At 38.0% G+C, this 18,466-nt stretch overlaps 2 protein-coding genes across 5 annotated transcripts in view; one reads left to right on the forward strand and one right to left on the reverse strand.

Moving 5' to 3' along the window:
- Nucleotides 1-18,466, forward strand: part of LOC126853332 (peroxisomal leader peptide-processing protease) — a 78,483-nt gene that overhangs the window by 27,333 nt on the left and 32,684 nt on the right. The window lies entirely within an intron of this gene.
- LOC126853347 (ion transport peptide-like) overlaps nucleotides 1-18,466 on the reverse strand; it is a 53,183-nt gene that overhangs the window by 21,717 nt on the left and 13,000 nt on the right. The window contains exon 1 of one of the 4 annotated variants that reach the window (XM_050598997.1): nucleotides 16,322-16,531. The exons of 2 other annotated variants lie outside the window; for them this stretch is intronic. The gene's annotated coding sequence lies outside the window, so the exon portion shown is untranslated. Of the gene's footprint in view, nucleotides 1-8,467; nucleotides 9,090-16,321; nucleotides 16,532-18,466 lie in introns of those variants that run through there. One more of the 4 variants, XM_050598996.1, reaches the window with a different exon arrangement.

The following is an 18,466-nucleotide window of genomic DNA, read 5'->3' on the forward strand; positions in this document are numbered from 1 at the left end:
GTTGCCCCTAGAGGCTGCGCGTCAGCATCGCGCAGAAAGAAGCATTAACCCCGTTGCGTTGCGAGCTAATCATGTTCTTATCAGCAGCGGTATTCTGTATCGCGTTTATTGATATATGATATTAATAACAACTGCGCGCGTCACGTGAGAAAGTAATGACACTAGATATTTGATATCCTTCCACCCTTTGCGAGGTGTATTGTGCACACTGTTGGAAAATTTGTTTTCTTGTTAAAAAATATGCTGCTTAAAATAATTGTGTCAAATATTTAACACACGCATGTGTTTGTTTAACATATTGTGTTAATTGAATTCAAGTGTTAAAAGAACTGAAAAGTGTGAAAATAACACGACGATGTACGCACGTATTTTTAATTTCACAGAATAGATATGTTCCGATATTATTAGTGACAGAATTTATCTGTTAAAATTCACAGAAAAAAATGTTGATTTTTTTCTAAAATCAGAGTGAGAACGACTAGTCAACAGACTGTCAATAATATTTTTCCAAGTTAATTTTCATCATTAAAAAATTATATATAAATTTCTTTTCGCGCAAAGTTTGTCCCATGAAGATTATCTACTCTGAAAGTTTGCATTAACACAAAAATTTCTGTGCATTTTTGGGGCACGCGATATATGTTAGATTTAAGCAAAATTTTCCAACAGTGAATACATTATTCGTTTTATAAAAAGTTTTCAATCCAAATAATATCAAACGCATGGGATCATCCAAGATAGCTAATATATATATATATTTTTTTTTTATCCGAACACACGAGGTTTTTATTTCCCGATTTAGAAACTTAGGATTCGGGAATTTAATGTCGTTTAATCAAATAATCGATTTAACTGCCGGTGTTCTCGTCATCATTACAGCAGTGAAAGAATGCACGTACTATCTCGCGTATATAGGGCAGAACCGGCTCTCTTGGCGGCATCTCTCATTGCTGCATCAACTCTTTCTCATTCCATTCCGTAGCACACGTGCGTTGCACACGCTGAAATATCGCATTGCCATCATCAATAGAGATGGTCGATCGAGGAGGGGAGGGGAGGGAAGGGGTGGGGGTGGGGGGGATGAAGGGAGATTCCCTTACGTAGAAGCTTGGACCGCGAAAGGTCGTTTCCTAGATGATGCGCATCGCCGTGATTTACTGCAAATGATTCTTATAAGAGATGAGAACGCGGATAGATAATGATCTCGAGGAAGCTGCATCGACATATTTTTGCTGTTACATTAACATCTTCATCCTCGATATTTTGAAAGACGGAAGAAATTGTTGATGCGCTGAAGATCATAATCCCGCGAAGAGATATTTGCAAGATTATGATTATAGCACGTGAAGATGTTATTGCGAGGAAAATGAAAATTTTCCGAAGGGGAGCTTCGAAATTTGAAACGCATTTTATGTTGACAAAACTCTCATTCAGGTCGGTCGTCTCCAGAGCTGATGAAGCAAACCTTATCGCAAGAAATATTTAATATTGAAAGAAGAGAATAAAAGATAAATAACCAATTGACAAATCGAGTTTCATTTGTTATGAAAAGAGAGAACCGGTTCACATATATTTTTTGTATTTTAGTTTTTTAACAATTTTTTTTTTTTTTACATTCGTTATGAAAACACTCTTAATACTTTTAGTGCGAAGACAGTATCTAGATGGCAGCAGGACGACCCGACGAGAGAAACGCACGACCGGACCCCTCCGCGTGCGAGGGGGACCGCATCCACGTTGGTACCCCCACTACCACCACCACACTACTACTACACTACTTTGACGTGTCAAAGTAGTGGGGGTATACCGGTGTCCCGGCAGACAGCTTGGCGTCCTGACGGTTCGCATTACGAGAAACCGTAGCCTTTCTCCGTCTCTTTCGCCCCCCCCTCCCCCCTCGCACTTCGTACCCCCCGCCGTTCGCGGTACCGGATCTCTTGCGCGCTCGCGCTCTCGACTCGCGGGCTCGTCGGCTCGGTTTCTCCCCGAAGGGAGATCCCTAGCTCTTTCGCTCTGATTTCTTGCTCGATTCTCGTCGTGCGATTTAAATCTCCCACAGCACGCTGGCAACGTGCTCGCAGTTTAATTGTAAAAAATTTATTTTTCATCCAAATACACTCGCGTGTTATACTTTAGATAATCGAAAGATTAATATCGCGACAACTTTCCGTTATTATTATTTCATGGGAAATTTCTCAATGATTAAAATATTATTATATAATAACAATAGAATATAAAATAAAATCTATATATTGTTTAGTTTTTTTTGTTTTTTTTTTTTTACAAAATTCGCTCGTTAAGATTTTGTCTTTATGATTGAGGTAAACAGCTTTTGTACGATTATCTGTATATTGATATGAAAATGTTTTGAACGTATGATCGTGAGAAGCTAGAAGGACATTGAATGCGTGCCATTCAATGGATTTGGCGTCATTTAATAAATTTAGAAAGAAGGTTGATTTTTCTCTTTTTTGTCCCTTTTCTTTCTGCACTTTTTACAAGAACGACAGCTGATCAAGGTCGCTCGACTTCCAGGATCGACCCGCCACTGACGTTTATGAATTGTCAGCTGATGTCTCTGGATCGCGCGCAATATTTAAATAAACAGAGTATAATGATAAAAAAAAAAAAATCTTTGACAGGTACTCTATTTCGAGTTTGTACTTCTCTTTAGGCGGTAAGACGCCAACTGTCGAGATCCGAGAATAAATATACCGTGAGGGTAATCGGAGCGGAGGCAAAAAGCGATCGATCCAAGCGATCGAGCTCGCTCATGCGTAGAGGGCGGACGTGAGAATACGCGTGTCTTTCGCGATACGTAATCTACGCGCGGTCATATGGCGGGATATCGAGACTCCCCGAGAAAGCTTAAAGTGGATAAATCACTCCAAGCTCTTCGAGATGTATCCACCGAGCAAGGATGTCGCCGTACAATAGGTTCCGTTTCCCGTTTTCAAAATTTAGGTTCGCGAATAACGCTAATCGATAACGATTAATGATCGTATATAATGGCATGTAGAAATAGTTTTTTTTATACGACTACTCGCGTTGTAAAAGCATCGAACAGTTCGAGATGTTCGTCTGGAGATAAAATTAATAGGTTTCGGCGAGATCAATTTCTCGCAAAGTGCATTTAATCACGATCAGCAATCTAGGAGAACAATTTATTGATTATTTTTTATAGATCGATGTATTATTAATTCGTAGATTTATATAGTATATATTTTGCCTCAATTTACATAAATACATTTTATAATACAAAAGATGTCTACTTAAATTCTGTAAAAAATTTCCCTGATTTCTTCTAGATTTTAGATTTTATTCCAGATCTATTTTTGTTCAAAATTTCGAGTGAAAAGAATAAATATTTTTTTTTAATATCTTTTCTGGTGCAATTTTCTAAATTAAGTTTTTTAATTGTATTTTTTTATTTTCTAATGCTTTTCATTCATACGAAGGAAAAACACTTAAGGGAAGCCACTTAAGCTCCAAATAGATTTACAAATGTACTAAAAAAAAACTGAATAACTTTCGAATAGCTCAAGACAAAATTTTTTAACTTGCATAATATTTGTATTTTTTATCGTTAAAAATTAAAATAAAAAATGTATTGCATATTTAATATTTTGTTAAGACGTTAATTATAATATAAACAGAGATAGATATATATTTATAATATATTTTAAACACATAATTCACATAGCTTATTGTCGAATTATCTACGGTTCACATATAGAACTATTTGGGGTGCAAATAGAACTCTCTATAAAACTTTCGATTTTTGAAAATGCGGTGCTAACTTCACACCGGTTCACATTAGAAGGCAAAATTATCAACGAAAAATTTTTTTTTTTTAATTCCCTGAGTCCCAACAAAATTCCACGAGAATTTCCTGATTTTTTCAGGTACAAAAAAAATTCCCTAAGAATTGAATACAGATTAATTATATATATTTTTCTATTCTAAATTAGATTTTTATTTTTATTGATTATATTAAATTTTTATATTTCAATGTCTCATCATCAATAACACATTATGCTATCTCTCTCTCTCTCTCTCTCTCTCTCTCTCTCTCTCTCTCTCGCTCTGTGTAACATTAATTCATCGCTTATTAATCGCTCCCCAGTACGTTCCATATGATACGTAACTCCAATGATTACGCTTCACCTAATCTATCGGAAGCGATAACTCGCATATCTCGATTACGTTTCACGGCCGTTTTCGCACGAGGGTCAATAACACTGCAACGAGTCCTCGATGCCTAAACATCTCGAAGTGCGTTTCTTTATCGAGAATCTTGCCTCGAGCTGCAGCATCGCGCGACTTAATGCAATTCTCGCGGCGCAGCTCAATTCGTAAAGCAAACCGTAAAGCGACGCGGTAAACGCATTCCGTTCTCTTTAAATAGGCGGCTCTCGTGCCGAGATACTGACGCGCGCTATGTAAAGGACGCCGCGGTATTTGCGGATCTCCCTGAAGAGAGAGAGAGAGAGAGAGAGAGAAATGTCAGCGCTCGATGAAGCGGTCTCCGGCCGCGAAAATTATGAAATTTCTCTCTCCCTCTCTCTCTCTCTCCGATCGCGGACTTGATCGATCATAAGATTTTTCGTCGCACTTCGCGTACCCTTGTGATTATTTACAGTATCGTTCATGGACTCGTCCGTGCCTCGCCCGAAGACTTCTTAAATAATGTTAAAATTGCGGGCTAGATCTGGAAGGCCTATATCTGGAAGGCTGGGATGTATTTCGTGTAAATGAAAGTAAGTCTGAATATAAATAAAAATGATTAAATTGTCATTAGATTAGATTTAAAACATTAGTAATTGGCAACAAAAAATTTTACCGCGTGAATTCTATTATAATATTTTGTACGAATTAAGTGTCAGTTGAAATATTGACGAACGGTATTTTTTTTTTTTTTTTAATACGTTTTATAAGAGACAAAAAAATTTTATCAATTCTTTGGAATTCTTCGGCAAACGCACTTTGACTCGTGACAAATGAGTTTAGAAAAAAAAAACACAATTATGGTATAATTCAAGTTACATTATCTGGAATCTGTGATCGTACTTTCGGTAGGATCATCGAGCGCATGCGTCAATCCTAGATCTCCAATGTCGATTTTTTGTCGATTGTTTTTTGAAATACGTTAGAGTATGTAATTTTAATATCTATCGTTTATAAAGTTTACACGAAGCCCTTTGGAAAAAACTGGTGTCCTTCAAAAGACCCAAGAAACTTGAACGGGAATATTACTACAAGTGTCCTCTTTTCTTCTCTCTTTTTCCCTGACGAGATTAATCAACGAATCCACACTTCCAAATGTAAAAAGTCTAAACTGACCGATGATTAATTAAAATTAATTTGGTTAAGAGATCCAAGAATTTTTATTAACTGGACTTAAATGAAAGTGTCAATTTTGTACACACACCGGCGTTTTCTATAAATTTTATCTTCAAATCGCGTAATTATTGTAGAATTACTGTGCAATCATAATTATTATACATGTAATTTTTTATGAACATTTCATCAGATATTTTGATGAATTATTTCCTAATATATTTACAAATAAAGAAACAAAATCAATAAAAAAACTTTGTGAATTTGAAACGGAGACGCTCTTCCAATTAGTCTCTTTAAACTATCCGTGTCGGATGAGGATCTGCCTAGGGAGGCGAATTCTTCACACCTGTTAAAGCGTCACGTCACATCGCCGCTGCATTTTAGGCCGTGTTTAACGAGCGCTAGCTGTACCACACCGCGAAAGAACCCGCGCGTACATACACGCACGCACGCACGTGTGTGCGTGCCGTCGAGTCATAAGTCGGCCTCACGTTTGGCCCTCGCCCGACCGTGCGAGAGCAAAAGATTCTCTGAATGAACTCTAAAGATAGACCCGGCAACACACACGCCCTTCCCTTTCACCGTTTCGCTCTACGTCTTCTTCCTCGACCTCCTCGGACGCTCTCCGCTTCCTGCCTTTCTTTGTCGGTACAAGCTTCCGCTGTATACAGCCGCATCTATCAAGATGTGTTTCGATTCGAGCCTAGTATTCTCGCATTTCGCGATTAAAGTAACAATCCATATCGTCTCATTTAATTAATACTTGATCGGCATTCTTTCCTGGTTGACTATCGAAATTAAATATCTATTAAAAATATCACAAATTCGTTTTCTCTTAAAAATGATATAAAAGTTTAATGAAGAGGAAAATCGTTTATTTTAACATATTTTGTAGATATTATTTTAATGAAAGTTAATTCAAATGATAGCTAAGTTTATTCTCCAACTTATCCCGAATTAGCTTAAAGAGACATCGCTCTATTTTCTGTTTTCAAAATAAAACAATACACCGTAGGAATCCTGGTGATCCCACGTACGGAACGGTCGATCGAGAGCGTGAATCGGGTTTTTATGCGAGGATCGTGACGCAACGGGGCCCCAGCCCCCCTTCCCCCATTTTAAAATTTCCCACGGCGCATTTGCGCGTCACGATTCTTCTTGTCTTATAGTTTTTTTACGGTAACAGCGAGAGAGAGAGAGAGAGAGATTTTCGAGGAAATCGTGGGTGGGCGGCTCGGTCATTTTGTCGGTCTCGATTTTGATTGCGGGATTCACGACGATCGATCCACCACGGATGCAGAAAAAACGCATCTCGTCCCGACGACGAGCGACGTCGCGTGGGCCGCGATAGAAGGACAAGGAGAACGAGTGATTGAAAACGAGCGAGGAGGCCGTTTGTGCATCTTGCTGTCTTAGCCGCGGTCACCTAGCATATTATGTGTGTATGTATGTGCGTGTGTGTGTGTGTGTGTGAGTTGCTTTCGCCTTTTTTCTCTTTTTACTAAAGGCAAAGGAGAGAAGTTATGTGCATTTGCGATCTTAATATAAATATTGACTAGAAGAAACGCTAATAGAATTAATTGTATGTATTTTATATATATATCCTTCATATCTATAGAAATTCTATTATTAGGAACTGCATTTATACATTATTTAATTGCGAATATGAGATAATTTCAGATCGAAAACTTTTCAACAATGGCAAATGAGAACTGAAAAAAATAATCAATTGTCTTTTTTTTTATTGGTCTTTTATTTATTTACGAAAAATAAATTTTGATAATTTTGCTTTATGGAGAAAAGAGAAGAAAAAGAAATGACACACTACGGATTTACAGTTATAACGCTTTGAGTGGTAAAATTATATCATCGCATCATAGAAACAGGAATAAACGCCGAGCTGTCATTCGCCACCCTTGAAAACGCCTCCAGCGTCACACAAGTGCGCAAAGGTCAAGTGCATGAGGGGTTAACCGCGCTCTTTAACACTTCAAATTATATGTGCTTACTATTTTAAGTGAAAGCATGTGCATTGAGGCAAAAACGAGTTTTCCTCTATCCCACGCAATTCACATTTGAGAAAAATTGCGCAAAGGAAAAGAAGTTTTACTTTATTATTTAATTTTAATTGAGCAACACTTTCGACAGTTCGCAAGACTTAATTATATCAGAATAAAATTTAAATTATGTGCATGGAGATTAATCGTAAGGCTAATTAAGGATCAATTTTTGATTATAAATTCGACAAAAATTAATTTCTTGATTTTTAATATCATATCCGCTTAAGGTCTGTTTCCAAAAAAAAAAGAGATGAAAATCGAAAGATTAAAATAGCGGAATTGGTGCTTCGTCGTCTATTTGACCACCTGTTTGCTTCCTGTTTACTTCTCAGTTCGACTATAGGAAAACGCAAAGGTGCCGAATCTCTCTTATTAAATTGCTCGTCCTTTCTCACTCGCACTTATCTTATTTTTTATTATGCATTATACATTGCGTTATTATAATAATATCTGCATTTTTCTTTTCTCTTTTTTTCCTTTTATAAACATCGCTATATTTATATTTTTGTTCTTAAAAAAAGACTTGTAGTTCATAAATATTCTTTTTCTCTCTTTCTTGTATTTTTCATGTGGGACCATATCGAGATTATTATTTTAATATTAGGATTACTTATCAGAAACTCTACTATGTGGATCTTTTCGACTCGATAATTCATTAGAATTTTCTAACTTTGAAATAATACAGGCTTGAGAGACTTCGAAAAATCTTTTAGTACTACTTTTGTTATTATAAAAAATATACACGCCATTAATTGTCTCAAGTTTATCTCCCTGAAATTCATAGGCCGCAGTACAATAAGAGGGAAGAGCGTGCAATTAAAATTTGTGGTATGCGATCTCGCATTGCAATTGGGTATATTCGTATTCATCCTCGTGTTGCAATCTGTATACAGCATCGCTATGCCCTCGCGTTGCGAACACATCATGTGAAAAGTATAGCTCGCAAACCACATTATTATGTCGGGTATCATTGATAAGAATCGAAACACAAACAAGGCAGCTAATATCGAGATGTTTCGTCCGAATGAAGTTTTGCGCAAAGAATAACGTGCAACGGGACTTACTTTGTTATTCGCTCTCGGGCACTCCTGCGGCTTATCACGCACTTGCCGATCTTCCCCCGCCGGTGGCACCCTTTCGCCGGTGTACGTCCAAAGAAACTGAAACTCCCTCTCTCTGTCTCCTCTTACTTTTGTTCCCCCTTTCGCACCGTGGGATCCGACGGCAATTAAAATTCCCGTCTTCGCTCACTTTTTCACACTCGCCGCCTCTCAATCTTACGCGATCGACACGCGACTCCGTTGCGGAACACTGGATCGATAAACGCGGAAGAATTATTCTCGTATCTCGGCACGGATGTATCTCGTGGAGACGAGATCGTCTCAAGTATCGTATATAGATACGTAAAAAGATCGGAGGCTCGCAGATTCTTTTGATGCGGCCGGCTGCGTACGTCTTATCAACGTACGCTGTCTTAACGCGAGTTGACAGTCGTTTCTCTCTCTCTCTCTCTCTCTCTATCTTTCCCTTCTTGTATACACGGTATCCGTATATGTAAAACGTATCGACGATTCTCACGCGGTACGCGATACTGCGGCGCTATACAGACGCGTGCGTGTATATAATATAGTGTAGTAGTAGTGGTGGTGATGGTGGTGGTGGTGGTGATTGTAATATAGTAGCGGCGGTGGCGGGCAACAGAGATGCGTCGTCTCGCGTAGAGGCTCGAGCTAACATTAACTAGCGCGGACTGCAGCCGCTTATAATATGGCCCGGCCGCGAACCAATGGGATCCCGCGCTCCTTGCCAGACCCCCACCGACGCCCCCCCCCCTCCCGGGCCCTCCGGTCCCCTCTCTAGTGTATCTCCGTCGTTCTCGGACCCCCCTCGCGCTGGCTCAATCGCCCTCACCACCCCCTCTTCCCTCTCCTCCTCCTCGTCCTCCACCCCACCACCAATATCGCCGCCGTCGCTGTCGCTGCTCTTTCGTTCCTCTCTCGTCTCGGCGCGCACCCTTCCTTGCTACATCCACTCTCCCTCCGTCCACCGTCGTGAGAGCCAAGACCCCCCGCGTGTTATTCCCGATTGTCGTTCCTCCTTCGCCCTCTCGTCTCTTTGCGCTTGCATGCGCGCGAAGAGTCTCTCTCTCTCTCTCTCTTTCTTTCTTCGCTGTTCGGATTCTCGTACCGCACGCGCTTTTTCTTTCTCCTCGTCCTTCTTCCTTTTTCTTTCTCTCTCTCGCTTTTCTTCTTTTGCGAATATACTTCCTCTTTATCCTATTATCGTGTCTTTGTCAATCCTATTGGTTTTTCTTCTTTCTTATCTACGGGGCCACTAGCCTATGTTGACAGAGACAGAGAGAGAGAGAGAGAGAAATGATGGAGAGCAGATCGACAGGGACAGAAAAAGAGAGAGGAATGAGGGGCCGACTCACGGCGGCTCTCAACATGGGTCGGGGACCCGGAACGAGCGCGGGCTTCTAGAGTGCTGGAGAACGCGGTTATGCGAGCGCGAGTAGCGAGTTGTTTAGTGCAACAGTTAACGAGAGAGTAGCAGGCACAAGTAAGAACAAGAGCGTCCTCAAGAGAGAGAAATGCGGTTACTTTCCTCCGTATCGTAAATTCGACGATTCCTCGAAGTTACCGGAAGCTACTTGTAAGATGCGCAATGCAGAAAAGATATGTACTCTGAATGTCATCCAGTCCCCAATCCACGTTGAACATCAGATTTTTTTTTTCAAGTGTCTTTAGAAGACGTGTTTCGTGATATTCGTTTGCGATCATGAATTACAGTTTTCTTTACTTAACGATTTATTGCAAACTCAACAAATCTTTTCGTCGACTGATTATATGAAAAGTTTTTATTATATGAAAAGTTTCTTACGAGCTAATTTCGATTATACACAGAGACTGCTATAAGTCGGCAATTGAGGAACGTAAAATATACGTCAGTGTGTACATTTGAGTAAATCAGAATCAGCTGTGGAGATAATAAAGATAATAAAGATGCGACTATAAGTGTCGTAAAGATACTACAATTAAGACTACGGTGGAGACTTATTATTATAAAATTCCATTATGCAACAGCGCACGCGTAATGCTCCAATAATTATATTATATTAAGAATGACTCAAGCGGAAAAATGACTCGCGTAAGATCGTGGCCATCAAATCATTTAACTTATTGGAAAAATTGAAAATTTATTCATTGAAAAAAGTGTCAAAATTTAAAAATTTTAAAAATTTTAAAAATATTTATACATATATATTAAAAACGTATACATATATATATATATATATATATATATATATATTTTATACATTTTTTTAATATGCATGATAATTCTTGCAAAAAACTTGCATATTTTGTAAATCTTAAAAAATATATTTTATCAATATATTTAAACTGTCAAAAAATCCAGACTATAAATACTTATAAACAATAAATTCGGACATTTCACGAAATGGGGAGAGAAAGGAAAAGAGAGAGAAATACACTTTCCCTACAAGTATCTGACGCAACTTTAATAAGAGTAAAATATTTAAAAAATTCGAAGTAGACGATAAACGACTGAAAGAAAGGCAGCTACCTGCGATTTATTTTAGCTAAGAGTAAAAGCATAAAAATTTAGACTGTGGTGGGTATGTGCGTGTGTGTGTGTGTGTTATATTTGGGACTCCAACCGCTCGAAGCATTTCGCGCAAACTCATTCGACGGTTGCATCAACCAAACCGAGACGACTGCCGTAGCTTGTAGCGACTATTAAGAGTGTCGTACATAATGACACGGTGTCCCCCTCTAATTCTTTTTTCTTTCCTTTGTTCCCTTTGGCTCGAAGCAAGGAAAAGAATTCGAGAGAGGCGAGAGAGGCAATTATTCTATCCGCCTATTCGTTCATCTAATTGAGATATTGCATTTTCATTTATGATAATCGCTTTTAGTGTCGGCTCATATCTTGTCTTGTGAGGAATTAAGGGCCCAATGAGTTATCAATCATCAATAAGTAGGAGATCGATAATCCTGAACAGTGGAGAAGCAGAATATCCGCGGAAAAATATCGGCGATTACACATGTCGCATGACGTCAGTTATGTAATAAAGTCGATTATTGTTTCATGCCTGATGATTCCTAATTGGCGCAAAGAAAAGTTATTTATTAACTTAATGAACCTAGGTTCGCGAAAACGATAAATTTCGTTATCCTTGAACGAGATTACTCGGCGACGTGTTCCTTCAACTCAACCTTGTTGAAAATTCAAATTAATACGCTCGATGTACTTATATATACCGGCGCAATAGTGGGTGCACCTTCATTTATATATTGTTGCATATAATCGCAGGTTATTTCTGGCCCAGTTTTGCGATTGGCCCGAGATAAAGCTCATAGAGATAAAGCTTCATTGTAGCTTAAGGTCGATAACTCGCGACGACGAAACGCTGCGCGCGTTGTGAAAAAAAAAAAGGTATGATAAAAGTATTGGTTGGCTCGTAGAACTGAAAGGGAAAATGACATGCGAGAACGAGTTTTCGGATCGAGCCATAGACAGTTAATAACGAACAAGTTTTACGTTACGAGCAGCGAGATAAGACGCGATAAGGGAACCAGAGGTTTATTATGAAAGACACTCAGGTCTGACCGATTCCCCATGTCCGGAAATGTCAGTAGCGAATGTGCGCAGCACTTTTCTGCATCTATCAATATCGTCACGCACAGACCAAAATATTAATAAAAATTCTTCAATCTTTTATTATTTTGGAAAAAGATCCTTACACATTTCATGTACAAATTAAATTGTAATTAAAATTTAATTAAAGAAATCCGTGAATATATTTACTATTATATAAGTTAAATTTAACTGAAATTTTAGGAGTGCAAATGCAAGTGATTACGTTGTAAAAAAAATTTTTACTTTTGTCATTAAAAATTCTTAATAGTAGAGCGAGGCGAGTTATTCTTTTCGAATAACAATATATAAAAAAAAGAAAAATATTTTTGTTATTTGTATTTTTGTTCGGCAACTTTATTGTAAAAGTCTGAATAGTTGCATGGCACACAAATGCATAATACAAATCGCGGATTCAAACTCGATCGAGCACTTTCCCGGTCGGCTTTTGCGTCGATCACTTTCGCGTATGTCTTAATCAACGCGCTCCGCAAACAAATTCTCACTGTCTTGTAAAATTAATCAATTCTTAAGGACTCCTTTATTTATTTTTTTTTTTTTGATCGTTTAATTGCCGGAAATCGAGAAACTTTCAATTTTCATAGTTGGAAAATTTGTACTTTCTTGTTAAAAAATATGCCAATGAAAATTTTTGTGTTAAATATTTAACACATTCATGTGTTAATTTATTATATTGCTATTTTGAGCTCAAGTGTTAAATTATTAAAACAACAGAAAAAAATAAAAGCGCAAAAATAACACAACTGTGGATTTATCTTTAATTTTACATAACAGAATATGTTCCGTATTATTAGTGATAGAATTTATCTGTTTAAATTTACAGAAAAATATTTTGATTTTATTCTTCAATAGAAGTGACAGTGACTACAGAACGTCAATAATATTTTTTTAAATTAAATGTATCCTTAAAAATATGTTGATTTTTGACACAAAATTTATTTCAAATTACATTTGCATTTATTTTATGTTAAAATATTAACGTAGTATCAATGTCATCATCCATATTACATTAAATTAACACAATAATTTTGAGACACGTGATATTTGTTAAATTTAACACGATTTTTCAACTGTGCATAAAAAACTTTTTGCAGCGAGTGTGAAGCTGTTCTGTAAAAAAATCTACATCATATAATTATTCGATTTTATTTGAAAAGATTTTTCATAAATAAAAATTCCGTAGATGTTTTATAAATAAATTAGACAAACGAATGAATCTTCTCTTCGGTGATGCGTATCTTTTGATTACAACCAGCTCCTGTTTGGAAAATACGGAGGATGATGAATTTACTGACGAATGACGAATGACGATATGTTGCATTTAATCTTGCACGATCTTATGTTATTACCCGTTAAGACGCGATGAATGGCGATCGCACGAAATCAGATAAGCGGCGCAAACATTCAGCATTTCTAGAAAATTAAGAATATCCGCATCCACGTGAGATTCATTAGCATCGATCAATTTCATCGAGCGATGCATTGGCGTTGGTGTGGTCAATTATATGTGAGAATTCGTTATCAGTTCTCTCAGCTAGTGTATTTTCCACAGTTTTATCTTGTCTTTGTTTATACTTTTTTTTTTTTGCATCGTCCAATGATAAGAAATTATGTAACGTTGTGCCACGTGTCGAGAAAAGCTTGCACGAATGATTCACTTAACTAAATTGCTGCGTAATGCCGGGGAATCTTAATTAAGCTCAATTACGCTATACTTGGTAAGTGTAGCGGCCGATAATGCTATTTTATATGAAAAACTGAGAACGATGATATAGTGGAAAATAAATTTCCGAGAGACGTGATTTATATATAAATATCTGACATGAGGACGAATGTCTTTGCCGTGGAAGTTTACTAGGAATCGCTTCTTATACATAATTAATTAAGGTCTAACACATTCTAGCTACATTCTACAGATAGAAGTCTGTCGGAATGATTATTTGAAACAACTTAGGATGCTTGCAGGCAATTTTTTATATTACTTGAGTTTGTAAATGTCAAAGCAAAGCAGAAAATTAAATTCTTTAAATTAATCGATAAAATTGAGACTATTTGAGGAAAATATTAATTATAATTTACTTGATTGATTTTGATTCAAAATAATCGATTTATGTCCTATCATTTATAACTCGTGCGTGACATTATCTAAATGTATTTTGTGTACATTGTAATAAATAAAGAGGACAAAAAGAAATTTTGTTTCCAATCCCAAGTAAAATGCCATATGTTGTGAGACATATCTATGAAAACATATATAAACGAAAGGCTCTTAAGAATAAAATCAAAAATGTTTAATAAAAATGTTTAATACCCGCGCTTGGCTCTCATTGCCATAATTAAACATTTCTGATATCTAAAATGTGAGAAGAAAAAGACTCGCAATACGCATCTACATATCAGCCTCGTAAGACGCGCGAATGATAAATTATACCGATATGTCTTCGGTTATTTGCAGATTTTTTTACTAACAATCATTATTCTTTTTTTTTTACTAATAATCATCATTATAATTATATGTATGCACGTAATCAGAGGATAACGATGTGCAAAAAATTGATAAATGAGCGAAAAAACATTATACTGATATCGCTCGTGCCAGTCATTTGCATCGGTTATGAAATAAATGTAAATCGTAGATTCGATTTAGAGATGATCGATTTAAAAGATAGCTGAGAAAGGGCTATTTACGTTTTCGAAAATGACAAAACTTTGAGGATCACTTAGAAGAGCACGTATATAAGAATTAGCATGTATGATTAGGACACCCTGTATTAACCCGCGAACGCGGAACCTAAGTCGATTGATGTATCAACACATTGATTGCCTCATCCTTCCTATGAAAAACAGCAGGATAACTGTATTTCAAGTTTCCTGCGATTTCTCGTTACTTGAAGGTACCGCTATAATACATTACGCTAATACTAATTAGTTAAATTATAGAAAATTGAAAAAATATTTTAAAATTGCACTTTGAATAAAGTAGCGATAGGCTTTGCATTTAGCAATTGCTAAGTTTAAATAATCTTAATCGATTAATTCATAATCATTTGCTAATTATTCTCTACACCTTAATCATCCCATTGCGGAATATCTCTATATTATAATAATAAAATTAATTATGTGACTGTTAGATTTAACTGCATGCAATCGTACTATCAAAATTTAAATAGACTAAAAAACTAAACAATTTAAAAAAGTAAAAATTAACCTAACCTATAAAAAAGTAAAAATTAACTTAACCTATAAAACTAAAAATACGATTAAAATAAAGAAAACTTAACTAAAAATTGGATATATTTAGTATAGTATAATAAATAGTATATATATACGCGTATGTACACATTAACTGCGTGCATAATTAGGAAATAAATTTTGTTGTGAATTACCATTATTATTTTTGGCTGATCAATCAAAACGGACAAATTGAAGCTTATCCATGCAAAGTGACATGCATTAAATTGCTTGATGATAGGAATAATTCGCGATCAGTTCGGTCAATTATTTGCCAATTTATTATTTCGATAATGTTATGCGGCAAATCGATTATAAGTACGATCCTTATCCTGACTTCCTCCTTCGCCAATAACGGCAACAAGGAAGGAATATCGCGGTCGCTTGCAGCTATCTTCGCTCAAGACCTTCTACAGCACGTTAACCCGAGCTCGTAGGGTTTATTCTGGCGACAAGGTTAAAGAGATCGATGAGACATAAAAATAAAGTATCTCAACTTTCAGATTAAATCGTCCGTAAATAAATTTGATTATTTTGAAAATGCTTAAAATGAAAATTTACACTCTCAAGAGCTTATTAGGATTTATTCTGGCGATAACAGACCGATTTAAATGTATAAAAATATAAAAATAGAATAAGCAAAAAAAAAATATATATATATAAGAAATAAAATATACATAGATCTGATGTGTGAATATAGAACTTGTAAATGTCAAAAAGTAACAATTTTAAATATTTGATTATTTTGGAAATAAGAAAATAATAAGAAAAATATTCTTCATTTCGAATTCACTTCAAACATCAGGTGAATATCACCATACACATATGATATATTTTGCGAATATTATTGGTCTCAGTATAGTCGTTGAAACGAAAATCGCTCCTCCCTTTTTTTCAGAGATAATTATTTTTTCGCGCCGATAGCCGCTCCTCTTTCGCAATCATACTCTTCATATTTCTCATGATCGCGATTGTTTATCGACCTGAAATCGCTGCATCCTCACCTTGTTTGAGATCACAGCCGCACATATATCGGCGGACGAATACTCGTCGGAGAGGCTAGGCTGCGGCAAGAAAGCCCGTCGCCGACGGGATCGCGCGAGCGATGTGTACACTCGCCAAGAGAAAGATTCCTGTACGAGGCAAGATTGAACCAGGTTCCAATTTCCAGGTTGCCACGTGCTTCCTCGCGCGCACGAGTTTCTTTCACTTTTCCTCGATATTAATTAGCCTCCCCCGCCCCCGTCCTCCCCTCTCTCCCACCCGCCCCCGCCCCCGCCCCTCCCCCTCGTTCGGTCCCCACTGTCGTTCTCACTGGATGTAATGATACGTGCGACGTGTACAGCGACGTCGTGAACTTGGAACCCCAAGGGGATTTCGTTCACATAATCGTCAGAGAATGAATACTATTTTCACTTCGTCGTTTCACGGCGATCTCGACCGATCTCTCGCGGATCTCATTGTTTTCGAGAGAAAAAGGAGTCTCACGTGACGCGTAAATTCTCGTCACTCTTGAATTTTCCACTCGCGAGGATGTTTCTCGACTTGTCGTCCAATATGGGAAGAAGCTGCGCGATCGATCTTCCGTTTATAACGTATCGATACTTGTTCTCCATATCGTATTATTCCGCCGCTCTCGTCTCATTCGCTTCGTTCACCTTCTAACTTTGCGGCTACAATCGAATTTTGCCTTCGGAAAGGTCGTTCATAATTTCCAGAAATATAAGGAAACTGCAACTGGAACGCTGCTCACACGAAGGAGAAAGAGACTGTCTTTAGGACTTGTATTTAGGACCGTATCGTGGATGTGTAGAGACTTGGACGGATTCGGTTCGTCGAGTCGCGCTCGCATATAGGGAAGAACCTTATCGTATCATTCGTATCGGGGACCGTGCACGAGTCCGGATTCCCTCTGATGGGTTAATAATGTCCGTATCCGTGCTAGTCGACGGTCGGTCACGCCGATTCTCTCACGCTCGCAAAGCGTGCGCGCGCGCGCGCGCGGATCACGTAGCACGGAAAGAATTTAATTCGCCTTTAAAATGTAGGAACGCAAGCGATCGTATAATGTTTGTAATGTCTCGCACGGACATTTGTTCCGGACTCCACGACTCGTGTTTTGTCCCCTAGAACTTCTAATACTTGCCAAAGTGTGGAAGACAAAATCTCACATGTAGGAGAGAAATTTAAGAATCTCGGCGAATTTGCTGAGAATCTTTGCGAGACTCATAAGTTCCACAAACGCGCGATTATGCCGACTCACACCTAGCTATTTCCTAGGGATTTTCTGCCTTCTCGCGAATGCCACCTCTTCTCCCGTCTTTTCAAAATTCTCCAAATACAATCCCAAAAAATCGGAGTCTCGTGGATACGCGAGCATGTATCATCAATTCGGGAATCTTTAAGAGAGATCCATGTATCCGTGCATCTCTAGAATTCGAAGATCCTTCTTCTCTTCGACGTGACGTGAAAATTCCCAAACACGTAACTTTCCACCGTTCCACGAACTCCGATCACGTTCGAGCCAGACTCCCCATGAGAAAAAAAGGAGTGCAGCGTAAAGTGTCTCTCGTGCACATGAACGATTTCCAAGAGTTCGTATATCCAGGAAGACTTCGATTTCTTTGACGTCATACATATAAGAATTCCGAGACACGTGATTCGGCGGTTGGTGAACAATGCAGAACGCACAATGTGGATTTCGACGATCACGTCGAATACGAGCTGGCCGATAGGAGAGGCTCAGCGCCCGCGACGAACACTACTGACGGCTTTATCCGTCGTCACGTAGGGTCCTACATCGGCGAGTATACGGGCTTAGGTCGCGGGCTCTCTGTCTCTCTTCTCCTCTCGCATTATGTGCTCCCGGTAGGTATAGGGCACTTAACACAGTTAAACGGACGAACCCTCCTGCTGGTGTGTGACAAGCGACGCATTACGCGCCCAGCTTCCGCGAATAGTTTCTGCACCAGACGACCGGCCTGGATCTACGTTCATGTCATTCCATGAAAAATCGCAGAAGCGTGCCATACCGTCTTCACGACGATGGAATTTTGGGGGGAACTTGTTTGTTTGGCCGTGAAAAGAGTAAGAAAGAAAAAGAGAAAGAGAGAGAGGGGGCAGAGACTCGAAAGGATAAATTTCGACGA

Source organism: Cataglyphis hispanica, chromosome 12 (genome assembly GCF_021464435.1).
Source record: "Cataglyphis hispanica isolate Lineage 1 chromosome 12, ULB_Chis1_1.0, whole genome shotgun sequence".
Classification (NCBI taxonomy): Eukaryota; Metazoa; Arthropoda; class Insecta; order Hymenoptera; family Formicidae; genus Cataglyphis; species Cataglyphis hispanica.